We start from the raw sequence: 13,153 nt of genomic DNA, 5'->3' as shown, positions 1-13,153 counted from the left end.
AATATTTATACAAAATAAAAATACGTCTACTTTTGATACTCTCATATCATTTGTATTTATATGTATTACTTTAATATTAATTTTGAATAGTTGCTCACATATGTTTTTCCTTTTATTGGCTGAACTAGATGGACTTTTTCAATTAGACTAACTATTTAACTATGAGAGGTACAGATATTAGAGACCAGCAATGTTATGAACACACTCACAACCTTATTTGTGAGGCTGCTAGCTGTGATTGGTCACAGTGATCACATGGTACAGACCAGGCCAATCACAGCCCATCTGCACCATCACATCATAATACACTGACTGAATCAGTTTCATTCAGTAAAAATGGTTGCTTATACGAGTGAAATTCACTGGTATAAACAATAATATTGTGTAAAAACAATCCTGATCACTTCCCTATAGTAGTACAGTGCTACTATGGTAACACTGTATTGCTCTGGTCATAGTGTGTAAAAAAAAAAAGAAAATCGTAAAAAAATAATAAAAAGTTTAAGAAAAATATTTAGTTGTTTATATTTTAGACACCAGTCAGTGTCTCTAATCCCCACCACATCTGCTATATGATAACACTGTACTGCACTGGTAACAGTATGAAAAAAATTGTGAACAAAATTGTTTTTTTTTCTTTTTAAATTGTGACAAAAAGTTAGAATTTTAAAAAACTCGCCATGCCTCTTACTATTTACCTTGGACTTTCTACTTTCCAAAAATGGGTCATTTGGGGGTATTTACACGGGCCTTAAGAAATGAGATAGGCAGTCAGTATATCAGGATTGATTGATTTTCAGATATATACCATAGGTTGTAGACATTATAACTTTTCTACAGACTAAATAATATACACTGATTTGGGTGATTTTCACCCAAAAATTGTAGCAGAGTAGATTTTGGCCTAAATTTATGAAGAAAGATTATTTATTTGCAAAATTTTGTAACAAAGTTTAATTTGTTATTTTTTTTTTGTTTCTTTTTTAATTTTCTGTCTTTTTTTATTTATTTCTTAAATAGCTGAGGGGCAAAGTCACTCGATAACATCAATGGATGACCCCGCCCCTTGTGACATCTTTAAACCCAGCATGCCCCAGTCGTTGACGTTACCTGCATTAGTTCTTTTTTTGTTTTTTTTCTCTTTTATTTTACCTGGTGATAACTAGTGTAAACAAATGCAGCCACCACATCTAAGAATCAGTAACCTTCAATATTATACTGTAAGTGTTTGCTTTTGGGTTAAATACCACTTTAAGTTTCAACACTGTACTATATTTATGGAGGAACAGCCTTGTCACCTTAAGACAGCGTGTGTCTCAGGAATATAGGGCACCTCTCCCTCTCCTCATCTTCATAACTAAGAGGTTAGGTTTTCTGTAGTCCACAGAGAGAGCTGGGAACAATGGTAACTGAGAAGAGAGAAGCAAAGGCAGGGAGCACATGAAGTTATTAACACACAAGTTAGGAGCGACTGGTATTTTCTACACTTATTAATCAGATAGAACAACTGCCTTTAATGGCATATTTAACAGACTGAGAATATAATAGAACATCATTAGGGTATGTAAGCATTAAGCTAGCCATACACATTTCTGATTGCACAATCTCTTTCATGTTTACTCTCAGGCATGTAGTCTGAAGGACTACTTGAATGTATATATATTCAATAGGTTAATTAGGTAGGCCCTCATAATACATGTTAGATCTAAAGTAGATTTTAGCACCAAATTGTAATGCCTGTGAAAAGGATAACGTAGACCGGTCAGTACCTAAATGGTGTGGCAGGCTTCAGAAAAGCAGGAAGCAAAGAGTGTCTGCACATAATCCTTTACCTTTAGATGCAATGTTCTGTAGTCGTGGTTTCATGAAACCCAGGCTGCTCCATTTATCAGTTTTATTATGGCCACCCATAAGGCCACCCATCAAAGTGATGGACCAATAGCAGCATACAAGACATGATATGGAAAGTGGCATAACTTGAGAGAAAGAAATGAAGAACAACAAGCTGACTTGGTGCAATAAAATCTCCAGAATAAAAGGAATATTAAAAACATAGGCGTGCGCACGGGGTGTGCCGGGTGTGCCTGGACACACCCTAATCACTGGTGTCTGTTAGGGTAGTGCCAGCTGTCTCCCGAGATCGCCATCTTTGGCACTGAGGATAGTGAGATATTCGGTGGAGAGGCGGCTGTGCTGTTGGCTGTCATGTCTCCCCTCTGGGACCCCCCTTCTAACACAGTTTTCCACCCGGGGGCTGCCGTGATATGCTGCATCCAAGTAGTTGTGCGTAGCCTGCGCTGCCTGTGAAACAGGTTCACATTCAGCAGATAGTGAGGCTGGTCAGAGCCGCTCAGTGTGTGTGACACTGTCATGTAATGTAACTGCTTGCAGGGGGAAAGACCAGCTGTCAAAACTCAGCGGTGATGTCAGGGGTGGGCGGGACCGAACAGCTGTGAAACACCAGCCAATGGAATGGGGTCGGAGCGGCCGCTTTGTTTATGTGGCTCCGTCCCTTTCTTAAGCAGCCCAATCATTGGCTGGTGTTTGACAGCTGCTCGATCCCGCCCACCCCAGACATCACCGATGAGTTTTGACAGCTGGTTCCCCATGCAAGCAGTTACATTACATGACAGTGTCACACAAACTGAGCGGCTCTTACAAGCCTCACTATTTGCTGAATGTGAAACTCCCCCTCTTCCCTGTTAGTGTCCATAAGTGGTGCCTATCAGTGCCACCTATCAGTGCCCAGTAGTGCCACCTATCAGTGCCCACCCGGTCCGCCTATCAGTGCCCACCAGTGCCGCCTCATCAGTGCCCATCATTGTCACTCCGTGCTGAGAACAAGTGCCCATTAGTGCTGCCTATCAGTCCCTATCAGTGCCTCACATGTAATTTCACATGTAATACACATCAAAAGGAAAATAAGGCATACATCTTTTTCAAAACTTAGCAGGGATGGTGGAACCCCTCTACAGATATTTGCCATACAATTTAACTTAAGTGCAAAAACATTTTAGTTGGAAGGTTCACACCAGTAGAGCACTTTAGAATTTTTATTTTTTAGATTGTTACACTTCATTTTATATATTTTAGTTACTATTATAATATAAGTTATTGCACTTGAAGTTAATTTTCCACCACCCAAGTCCATGTCTTTATGGACCTTTCTTTGTGTACTGGTGCGCAGTCACGTTGGAACAGGAAGGGGCCATCCCCAAACTGTTCCCACAAAGTTGGGAGCATGAAATTGTCCAAAATGTCTTGGTATGCTGACACCCTAAGAGTCTAAGGGGCCAAGCCCAACCACTGAAAAACACCCCACACTATAAATGATTTGGACCAGTGCACAAAGCAAGGACCCTAAAGACATGGATGTGCGAGTTTGGGGTGGAGGAACTTGACTGGCCTGCACAGAGTCCTGACCTCAACCCGATAGAACTCCTTTGGGATGAATTAGAGCAAAGACTGCGAGCCAGGTCTTCTCGTCCATCATCAGTGCCTGAGCTCACAAATGCACTTCTGGAAGAATGGTCAAACATTCCCATAGACACACTGCTAAACCTTGTGGACTGATCACCAGTGCCCTGTTATATCTGCAGTCCCTAACACTTTTAAATGTAAGTGTCTCCACTCTGGGAGCACATGGTTGCTAATGGGTGGATAGGAAGCAGGTGGGAGGGAGCAGCCCAAACTTCCCCCACCCACTTCCGTCCACGACTGGTATGGTATCTCAATGCTCTAATAGCAATGTTCTTAAGATGGTACAACTAAACCCCTGTTCTTTATGTATATTGAGACAGGTCTACTTGGTTGGTGGCAGACTGGAGGGTGAGTACATCAGACTGGGGGCTGGTTGGCTTCCATGCACCTCTTTTAATCCTTTTCAATTCGTTTTTTCCGATACAGGGATGGAGACGCTGGGCATACCTGCCGGTGTCTCATTTAAAGTCCCACATAGCCCACATTGCAACTAGGGATGGAGGCACCTCGCCTACAGGCTGGTGCTTCATTTAAAGTCCCACCGTGCGATTTTCGTGCATTTTTGGTGGATGCAGTCTAATTTGACCCCAGTTTTTTCATATACAGGGATGGAGACCATTGCATGACCTGCTTGTCTCATGTAAAGTCCCAAATACTTTATGAAATTAGGGATGGAGGCACTGAGCTATACAGGCAAACTGCCTCATATAAAGTCCCAATCTGTGTTTTACACTGCATCCGCCAAGGGATTGGAGGTGTATGCTTCTCAGCTGGTCGTTTTCAGTTTGTACCATCTTAAGAACATTGCTATTAGAGCATTGAGATACCATACCAGTCATGGACGGAAGTGGGTGGGGGAAGTTTGGGCTGCTTCCTCCCACCTGCTTCCTATCCACCCATTAGCAACCATGTGCTCCCAGAGTGGAGACACTTACATTTAAAAGTGTTAGGGACTGCAGATATAACAGGGTGCCGTGTCGTGGCTCTGCAGCTTACATATGCGTTTGCAAATGCGTGTCAACTAAACCCCTGTTCTTTATGTATATTGAGACAGGTCTACTTGGTTGGTGGCAGACTGGAGGGTTAGTACATCAGACTGGGGGCTGGCTGGCTGGCTTCCATGCACCTCTTTTAATCCTTTTCAATTCGTTTTTCCGATACAGGGATGGAGACGCTGGGCATACCTGCCGGTGTCTCATTTAAAATCCCACATAGCCCACATTGTCTGATCCAATGGGGAGGCACATTGGATGCTGGAGGTAACCTGACCAATGACACACAGGCTTTTGGTACTGTCCCAGGGGTTGGCACACACGGTTGGTCTTGGTGCAATATGGGGCAGGGTATTAAAAGCCACTTGCACAATAGGTAGAGGTAGAGTCGTCCCGGAAGATTGGAAATTGGCAAATGTCGTGCCCATTCACAAGAAAGGTAGTAGGGAGGAATCGAGCAACTATAGACCAGTGAGTCTGACATCAATAGTAGGCAAATTAATGGAAACCCTATTAAAGGATAGGATTGTGGAACATCTTAAATCCCATGGATTGCAAGATGAAAAACAACATGGGTTTACTTCAGGGAGATCATGTCAAACAAATCTTATAGATTTTTTTGACTGGGTGACTAAAATAATAGACGGTGGAGGTGCAGTAGACATTGCATATCTAGATTTTAGTAAGGCTTTTGACACTGTCCCACATAGAAGACTTATCAATAAACTGCAGTCATTGAGCATGGACTCCCATATTGTTGAGTGGATTAGGCAGTGGCTGAGTGACAGACAACAGAGGGTTGTAGTCAATGGAGAACATTCAGAACAAGGTCATGTTACCAGTGGGGTACCTCAGGGATCTGTACTGGGACCAATTTTGTTTAATATCTTCATAAGTGATATTGCAAAAGGCCTCGATGGTAAGGTTTGTCTTTTTGCTGATGACACAAAGATATGTAACAGGGTTGATGTTCCTGGAGGGAAACGCCAAATGGAAAAGGATTTAGGAAAACTAGAAGAATGGTCAGAACTCTGGCAACTGAAATTTAATGTGGATAAGTGCAAGATAATGCACCTGGGGCGTAAAAACCCAAGGGCAGAATATAGAATATTTGACACAGTCCTGACCTCAGTATCTGAGGAAAGGGATTTAGGAGTAATTATTTCAGAAGACTTAAAGGTGGGAAGACAATGTAATAGAGCAGCATGAAATGCCAGCAGAATGCTTGGATGTATAGGGAGAGGTATAAGCAGTAGAAAGAGAGAAGTGCTTATGCCGCTGTACAGAACACTGGTGAGACCTCACTTGGAGTATTGTGCGCAGTACTGGAGGCCATATCTCCAGAAGGATATAGATACTCTAGAGATAGTTCAGAGAAGAGCTACTAAACTAGTACATGGATTGCAGGTAAAAACTTACCAGGAAAGGTTAAAGGACCTTAACATGTATAGCTTGGAAGAAAGAAGAGACAGAGGGGATATGATAGAAACTTTTAAATACATAAAGGGAATCAACTCGGTACAGGAGGAGAGCATATTTAAAAGAAGAAAAACTACCACAAGAGGACACAGTTTTAAATTAGAGGGGCAAAGGTTTAAAAGTAATATGAGGAAGTATTACTTTACTGAGAGAGTAGTGGATGCATGGAATAACCTTCCTGCAGAAGTGGTAGCTGCAAATACAGTGAAGGAGTTTAAGCATGCATGGGATAGGCATAAGGCTATCCTTCATATAAGATAGGGCCAGGGACTATTCATAGGATTCAGATATATTGGGCAGACTAGATGGGCCAAAAGGTTCTTATCTGCCGACACATTCTATGTTTCTATGTTTCTATGTCTTTTGGTGGAAATCAAAGTCCCCGAAGGAGGGTGGTGGCTGCCTCCTCTTCTGCTGCAGTTGGGGATGGTCACAGGCAGTCGGCCTGGTGAGCCATTGGTGTGAGGCTGAACCCAGAGGCCCAGGAGAGCTGAATGGAGGAGTTGGGGCACTGCGAGAATCTGGAAAAACAGTGAGTACAGAGGATCTTGCTCAGTGGTCTGCCCAGGAAGGGGACCACTCCGCAGTGTAGAGTCAGTGGACGGGTGTCAGCTAGCACAGAGAAAGGGGGTATTGGGGGAGTGCCCTGAAGAGAAACCCAAATAGGAACACTTACCTTATCTTCATTCAAGTGGCAGGATGAAGCAGCAGCCTTGCCGCATTCTCAAGTTAGAAGTCCTCAGCATTGTGAATAGTTAACAGTTGGAGTATCCCACTCATCCCTTCTCCTATCCCAATATAAATAAAACAACAACAACAACAAGCCTGATCTTTGACTGAGCCAAGAACTTAAAGTACTAACATTTCTGCAAGCAGTTGCTACGGGTAACCCAGGGGAATCAAAAAGTGTCATTCTTCAGCAGTCCTCTAGGGGGCATTGCTACATGGGGAAGCATGGCTTGTGACCAGTGCTGTATCAGTCCCCTCTGTGGGATGGACCCGCTTTCCACTGCCAGTGGTGAGTCATAATGCATGGTGATCTTTCCTTCCCAATGCTGATTCTTCTGTATCTACAAGAGGGAAGCTGCAAGACATATGTCATCTTTCATTTAACATATTACCTTTTTGCTGCTGCTACTAGTCTTGGGTTGAATTAAACTGAGGCTCCAATTGTACTGAGCTGACCTCTTTATGTATTCTATTTCATGTGTTGCTTTAGATCTTAGTGCTTTTTCAAGACCAGACTGCAACATATGTGCATGCATTACTGAGTTGACTGTAACAGACATCCGATTGAATTGCTAAACCAATTTACTGTAAAATGTCTCATCAAGTTATTTCTCAATCATGCTTTATATCCAGTTTTGGTTCGTGGTTTGACTCGTAATTCATTTTATCTTGTTTTCACAGCTACATTTTGTAGCTACCCACCCATGGATAATTACTTGTATTGCCTGTGCTACAAGAAAATTAACATGCACTCTCCGGAACTGAATTGTCCTATAAATGTCTGATATTTCTATTTTCACAATGCTTAATAGCCTTTTTCCTTTTGGTCATCCACCATTTATAGCTTTCAGTAATCAGTCTTAAGAGCACACCTTCCATCACCATGGTGATGTGCTCCTTACTAAGCTAACCCTAATTTAAAGAAGTAAATGAGTGTCTAGTGAGTGCTTAGTTTGAATTTCTTTTAGAAGGTTTATCTTAAAAAGAAACCTACTTTAGGAACCTACTGCACTGTTTTACACAGCTAGTTTGCTTGATTCCCCTGTAGTATTCGCAATTTCTGGTAGCTCAACTTTGTTGTAGCTTTGTCAGCTTTATTTTGTACCCAAGTGTATTACTGCGTGTTCTCGATGAAGGAATGCTATTGGAATCTTGCATGTTTACCAGTGTCTGTTCCTCTTTTCCATTTTTGTATTGAAAAATATAAAACTTCAATAAAAATTCTTGATTATAAAAAAAAAAAGAAGAAACCTAAATGGTGTTTGTTGAATTTTATTTAAATGTTTTTAACTTTAAAGAGGAAGTAAACCCTCCTCAGACACTTTTACCTATAGCTAAGCCTATGATAAGGCTTACCTATAGGTACTGTAAATATCTCCTAAACATGTACCGTTTAGGAGATATTTACCTTACATGCATCCAGTGACGTCACTGGCGCATGCGCTCTGAAGGAACGGCCGCTGGTGCTGTTTCTTCAGAGTCCCGTGCCGTGACTGTCGGCTCCCGCGCGTGTGCGCGGGAGTGACGTCACCGCGGCTCCGGCCATCTGATCGCCCGTCATACAGGTAAGCGAGCTGCACGGCGGGGGCTCGTTCTAAGGTAAGTATTGAATAATGAGCTAGTATGCGATGCATACTAGCTCATTATGTCTTTCTCTTACAGGTTACCAAAAAAAAAAAAAAAAAACTTCTTACGGGTTTACAACCTCTTTAAGTTTAAACAGATAATCTATATCCAATCATCATACAAAATCCAACTATCACATTTCTCTCTATCTCTCTGTCTCTATCTATCTATCTATCTATCTATCTATCTATCTATCTATCTATCTATCTATCTATCTATCTATCTATCTATCTATCTATCTATCTATCTATCTATCTATCTGTTTAGGGAAGGTTGTTTCAATTTGTTTAACCTCTTCAGCCCTGGAAGGTTTACCCCCTTAAAGCGGTTGTAAACCCTATGAAAAAAAAAATAAAAAAAAAAAAACCTGCAAGACAAAGGCATAATGAGCTAGTATGCATCGCATACTAGCCCATTATGTTTAACTTACCTTAAAACGAAGCCCCGACATGGACCCCCGGACATCGATGCGGGCGCTGCCATGATCCCTCGTCGTCTCTTCCGGGTTCGGCGGCTCCGGCGCGCTGATTGGCCGGAAGAGACGGCTCCAGCGCGCTGATTGGCCGGAGCCGCGATGACTTCACTCCCGCGCATGCGCGCGGGAGTGATTTTTCCGGCAAGCTCCCGGCAAGTTAATTGAAGGTCCCCCCGGACCTTCAGAGCGCATGCGCCGCTCGCGCAAGCGGCTGCATGCACTGTAAATATCTCCTAAACCGGCACGGTTATTTGTACCTACAGGTAAGCCTTATTATAGGCTTACCTGTAGGTAAAAGTGTCAAAAAGCGGGATACAACCGCTTTAATGAGCAGGCCATTTTTTGCGATACGGCACTGCTTTATTTTTCCTGACTGCACAGTCCTGCAATGCTGTACCCAAATAAAATTGAAGTAATTTTTTCCCACAAATAGAGCTTTCTGTTGGCGGTATTTGCTCACCTGTGCGGGTGCAACAAAACAATATTTTTTCCTTTCTGCTATCAAACTCATCCAATAAAAAAAGTAAAAAATCAAAATGTCTTCATCAATTTAGGCTAATATATATTCTGCTAGATATTTTTAGTAAACAAAATCTCAATAGGCGTATATTGATTGGTTTGCGCAAAAGTTATGGCATCTAAAATCTATGGGATATTTTTTTTTTGGAAAATTGTTTTTATTAAACTTTTCCGACATAATAATTGGGCCACTTCTGATGATGTTTTTCTAACGAAACGTACGTAGGGCGGGATCTTCAACGTAGTTGTGTCACTTCCGCTAGAGGGTGTTGAGGGCCGTGGAATGCAAGGACCTGAATGCCTGGTGTATACCGCATCTTTACTGCCTAAGAGTCCATTCACACTAGCGCGACTTGTCAGGCGACCAAGTCGCCTGACAAGTCGTGGTCGGTCACTCGCCATTGAGTAGTACAGGACCCGTTCTAATAGGAGCGACACAAGTCGCTCCGACTTAGAAAAAGGGTCCTGTACTACTTTGGGGCGACCTGGAGGCAACTTGCATTGACTTCAATTATATGAAGTCTGTGCAAGTCGCGCCGAAGTCACGGTGTGACTTCACAGGTGGCCCCACAAGGTCGTGTCGCGCCAGTCTGAATGGGCTGTAACTGTGAGTGGATATTTGTTTTGAATTAATAATTCATTTTAACATACTACACTATGGGCGTATTGCTATACTTTCTCCATATGTGAGCGGTGGCACCATAGGAAGCCGGTAGGAGAGCTGGGAAGTCCAGGGACACATCCTTACTGCAACTAAGGCTACATACCCCTGCAAGGGTAAGGATCTGTGCTGAGTGCATAACCCTAAGGGGATTAGCACCTGCAGGAGCCTTGATGCACTAAGGAAGAAGAAAGCACTATCACCTTAAGTTTGGATATACTTCACAGTACAGGATCACGGGGAAGGCTCCCCATCGGTTTTAAACACGTATATAAGGATAAAAGAAGCACAGGCACTTTCCAGCTATTTGGAAATAGCTGCAATTCACACAGAATTACTATTGTATTTATGGACTGTGGACTGTTAAAGCGCTATCACGAACCAGCACTATTTATTTGATTACTATCACTTTAAGTGGATTCAATTTATTGTTTTCATTTGTTCTTTATCAACATAAAGCACTTTACATTATGCCCGTGGGATAATTGAACATAGAGGATTTTTCACATATTTTGCTTCCTGCATATTTATTTGTGCACGCCACTCCCTCTAGTGGCTAGAGAAGGGCATCACAATTCTTAGCACTTGGTTACAATTATATCAAGCACAATAGCACCTTCTTATCATTGTATGATTATGTATTTATATATTTATTAGTATTTATTGTTTATTGCATTCCAATTAATTTTGGTTTAGTATTTGATTGAACACATACCAGAGAAGCGCCTACCTCACACCCCCTTTTTTATCCTTTCCGACATAATAGACATACAGTGGGTACGGAAAGTATTCAGACCCCCTTAAATTTTTCACTCTTTGTTATATTGCAGCCATTTGTTAAAATCATTTAAGTTCATTCTTCTTCCTCATGAATGTACACATAGCACCCCATACTGACAGAAAAACACAGAATTGTTGACATTGTTGCAGATTTATTAAAAAAGAAAAACTGAAATATCACATGGTCCTAAGTATTCAGACCCTTTGCTCAGTATTTAGTAGAAGCCCCCTTTTGATCTAATACAGCCAGGAGTCTTTTTGGGAAAGATGCAACAAGTCTTTCACACCTGGATTTGGGGATCCTCTGCCATTCCTCCTTGCAGATCCTCTCCAGTTCTGTCAGGTTGGATGGTAAACATTGGTGGACAGCCATTTTTAGGTCTCTCCAGAGATGCTCAATTGGGTTTAAGTCAGGGCTCTGGCTGGGCCATTCAAGAACAGTCACGGAGTTGTTGTGAAGCCACTCCTTCGTTATTTTAGCTGTGTGCTTAGGGTCATTGTCTTGTTGGAAGGTAAACCTTCGGCCCAGTCTGAGGTCCAGAGCACTCTGGAGAAGGTTTTTGTCCAGGATATCCCTGTACTTGGCCGCATTCATCTTTCCCTCGATTGCAACCAGTCGTCCTGTCCCTGCAGCTGAAAAACACCCCCACAGCATGATGCTGCCACCACCATGCTTCACTGTTGGGACTGTATTGGACAGGTGATGAGCAGTGCCTGGTTTTCTCCACACATACCGCTTAGAATTAAGGCCAAAAAGTTCTATTTTGGTCTCATCAGACCAGAGAATCTTATTTCTCACCATCTTGGAGTCCTTCAGGTGTTTTTTAGCAAACTCCATGCGGGCTTTCATGTGTCTTACACTGAGGAGAGGCTTCCGTCGGGCCACTCTGCCATAAAGCCCCGACTGGTGGAGGGCTGCAGTGATGGTTGACTTTCTACAACTTTCTCCCATCTCCTGACTGCATCTCTGGAGCTCAGCCACAGTGATCTTTGGGTTCTTCTTTACCTCTCTCACCAAGGCTCTTCTCCCCCGATAGCTCAGTTTGGCCGGACGGCCAGCTCTAGGAAGGGTTCTGGTCGTCCCAAACGTCTTCCATTTGAGGATTACGGAGGCCACTGTGCTCTTAGGAACCTTAAGTGCAGCAGAAATCTTTTTGTAACCTTGCAAAAACACATGACTCACCAGACAGCAGCAGTCTGGGTCATTATATATATCATCTGAAGAGGCCCCTATCCTACATTTAAATCATTGGATATGGAAAGGTTGGGAGACAAGGATTTCGGGCACTAAATTTTCATAAAATTGCTTTTTATTAAACAAACACTTTAAAAACATCTAGTGATACAAGCAGATGAGAAAAATCTACATTGAACATGAGACCAGAAAACGGTCGACAGTATGAAATATAATCCTGCATGAGGTACTAGACCTTCGTATAGTATGGGAACAGTTGTGTACAGAACAAGTTGTATTATGCATACATCCAATGTGATATACTTCAAAGCAGACAGAGCCTGCCGGCGGACACCTCGATGCTCAGGGTGCCAGTCAGCAGGGTCGGCTGAAGTTTACAGTAAATACATGGTATACATTACTCATGACAGTTTGCTCAACATGTTTCGCCTTCTCGGTGAAAGCTTCGTCTGGAGCTTAATAATTGTTTTGTCTGTATAAAAACATAAGTAATTTTAAGGAGACAGAATGTATTATTTACTACATATTCCATAAATGAGAATAATGCATTTTATATGTGATATACAATGTCAATGTAAAAGAAAAAGCATTTAACACATATGATATTACTGTTCTAGCCATCAGGGGGGGGGGGGCCCGGTGGGGAGGCAAGAGGACAGCCATTGGGACACATGTGGGGACACACACCGTATGAAATAGATAACACTATTTTTTAGGCATCAGTATATATAAATGATAGAGAAAACATATCTGTATAGGATATGAACATACCTGTACAGTGTATATTCTGAACTTTTTTGGTACTGTAACGAGGAGGACTAAAAGACGGTCACTGAGCTCATAAATGGGGGAGCCGATGTTCACAAGGAGTATAAATACAAACGCTCCTGTATGTTTGTATCTGGGTTGGATATAGAAAGTGCGCTAGTTATAATATGTCAAACCATTATCGGTAGAAAATAGCCACACCCGGTGCATGTTGATACACAGATAGGTGAGGATAGAGTTGTTTGTATATAAAAAAGGAAGAAAACCATTGAAGAAAGATGCATGGACATATACCAATCACGGGGAGGGAGCTTCTACTTTATGTCATCATATACCGCAGTAATTAAAGGTTTTTATAAGAAGAGTTTCAAAGGAGTAATTGCCTAGGTATAAGCCGCTTGTATGGTCCTAGATCTCCATACAAGCAAAAACATAGGATACTTGATTCC

Source organism: Pelophylax lessonae, assembly GCF_965119305.1.
Source record: "Pelophylax lessonae genome assembly, chromosome: 2".
Taxonomy (NCBI): Eukaryota; Metazoa; Chordata; class Amphibia; order Anura; family Ranidae; genus Pelophylax; species Pelophylax lessonae.
Note: the sequence above shows the minus strand (reverse complement) of the source record.